We start from the raw sequence: 2,691 nt of genomic DNA, 5'->3' as shown, positions 1-2,691 counted from the left end.
CTTGGATGTAGGTTCTTCCCTTTCATCACTTTAAATATATCATGCCACTCCCTTCTGGCTTGCAGAGTTTCTGCTGAGAAATCAGCTGTTAATCTTACGGGAGTTCCCTTGTACATTATTTGTCATTTTTCCCTTGTTGCTTTTAATAATTTTTCTTTGTCTTTAATTTTTGTCATTTTGATTACTATGTGTCTTGTCCTTGGATTTAACCTGCCTGGGACTCTCTGTGCTTCCTGGACTTGGGTGGCTATTTCCTTTCCCCTGTTAGGGAAGTTTTTGACTGTAATCTCTTCAAATATTTTCTTGGGCCGTTTCTCTCTCTCTTCTCCTTCTGGGACCCCTATGGACCCCTATGATGCAAATTTTGTTGCATTTAAGGTTGTCCCAGAGGTCTCTTAGGCTGTCTTCATTTCTTTTCATTCTTTTTTCTTTATTCTGTTCCCCGGCAGTGAATTCCACCATTCTGTCTTCCAGGTCACTTATCCGTTCTTCTGCCTCAGTTATTCTGCTATTGATTCCTTCTAGTATATTTTTCATTTCAGTAATTGTATTGTTCATCTCCGTTTGTTCTTTAATTCTTCTAGGTCTTTGTTAAACATTTCTTGCATCTTCTCCATCTTTGCCTCCATTCTTTTTCTGAGGTCCTGCATCATCTTCACTGTCATTATTCTGAATTCTTTTTCTGGAAGGTTGCCTATCTCCAGTTCATTTAGTTGTTTTTCTGGGGTTTTATCTTGTTCCTTCATCTGGTACGTAGCCCTCTGCCTTTTCATCTTGTCTATCTTTCTGTGAATGTGGTTTTTGTTCCACAGGCTGCAGGATTGTAGTTCTTCTTGCTTCTGCTGTTTGCCCTCTGGTGGATGAGGCTATCTAAGGGGCTTGTGCAAGTTTCCTGATGGGAGGGACTGGTCGTGGGTAGAGCTTGGTGTTGCTCTGGTGGGCAGAGCTCAGTAAAACTTTAATCCGCTTGTCTGCTGATGTGTGGGGCTGGGTTCCCTCCCTTTTGGTTGTTTGGCCTGAGGCGACCCAACACTGCTCCTACCTGGCTCTTTGGTGGGGCTAATGGCGACTCTGGGAGGGCTCACGCCAAGGAGTACTTCCCAGAATTTCTGCTGCCAGTGTCCTTGTCCTCATGGTGAGACACAGCCACCCCCCGCCTCTGCAGGAGACCCTCCAACACTAGCAGGTAGGTCTGGTTCAGTCTCCTATAGGATCACTGCTCCTTCCCTGGGTCCCGATGCGCACACTGCTTTGTGTGTGCCCGCCAAGAGTGGAGTCTTTGTTTCCCCCAGTCCTGTCGAAGTCCTGCACTCAAATCCCACTAGCCTTCAAAGTCTGATTTTCTAGGAATTCCTCCGCCCGTTGCTGGACCCCCAGGTTGGGAAGCCTGACGTGGGGCTCAGAACCTTCACTCCAGTGGGTGGACTTCTGTGGTGTAAGTGTTCTCCAGTCTGTGAGTCACCCACCAGCAGTTATGGGATTTGATTTTACTGTGATTGCGCCCCTCCTACCGTCTCATTGCGGCTTCTCCTTTGTCTTTGGATGTGGGGTATCTTTTCTGGTGAATTCCAGTGTCTTCCTGTCGATGACTGTTCAGCAGTTAGTTGTGATTCCGGTGCTCTCGCAAGAGGGAGTGAGCGCACGTCCTTCTACTCCACCATCTTGAACCCTTCGTTGTTTTTTATTTTTTAATTGTGTTTGGTAACCTGCAATCCATCTGAAATTCAGTTGTTTTTGCTATTATTTCCCAAGTGTTTGTCTAGTCCCTGAAAATTAAAATGGTCTGTTTCTTACACTCAGGGTGATATTCCTTCATACTGTATCCCAGCTCAGCTGTCTGTCCAGAGTTCTGTCCTGGGCTCTGCTCAGCCTGTTGGTTAGAATTAGTTGGGATGGGCTGCAACTCAGTGCAAAGGAAAGCCACATCTATTTCCTGGGAGAGACCAGCCCAAACCGTGCATTTGGTCCCAAGGGTTGGCAAATCCTCTTGGGGCTCAAGTCAGAATAACTAGGGTGAGTAGGTTTGGAGGTGGCAGCTCCGAGCATGGTCACCTGCCGCCGTGGGCATAGATGCCAAGCCACTGAGGTGGCCCTGAGTGGCAGACCACAAACCCACACTCCTCCCCTCAGTGTGTTTCCTTCTCTGCTGAGGCAACGCTTTCTGGGACCAGATGGGCTGTGAGGTTGCATAAAAGCACCTGGTGGAGGTGCCACCCACCACGAGTCAGAAAGTGTAGGTGTGGCGATTCCACTGACTAGTCTTAACACTTTTAATCTTTCTGATTTTGTTCTCTGGAAAATGGGAAAAAATATAACCATTTTAAAGGGTTATTGTAAGAATTAAGTGATATAATGTATTATTGATAAACACAAATCTACATGTTAATATCTATGAAAGTACTATTTGCAAATCATGGTGCTAAACTCTATAGGAATTACAGAAGAGATTAAGACAGTTGAAATAAGACAAATACAATACAGTTTATCACAGTTTGATGGGTGGATTCTTAAAAATTTTGAAACAGTTGTGACTTTTGATATATTATTTCATGTGTTTCTTGAAATGTTTACGCTTTCAAAACACAGCGGAAGGAGGCACAGTAACTTCCTTTCATCCACTGGGGACACGTACACCCATCATTTCCACGTGCCAGCAGTGCTAGGCACTGGGTGCTTTACAATTATAAAACT

The sequence above is a fragment of the Delphinapterus leucas genome, chromosome 12 (assembly GCF_059928025.1).
Source record: "Delphinapterus leucas isolate spDelLeu-1000000601 "Yukka" chromosome 12, BTC_Dleu_Yukka2, whole genome shotgun sequence".
NCBI classification, from domain to species: Eukaryota; Metazoa; Chordata; class Mammalia; order Artiodactyla; family Monodontidae; genus Delphinapterus; species Delphinapterus leucas.
This window is presented reverse-complemented; position numbering follows the sequence as displayed.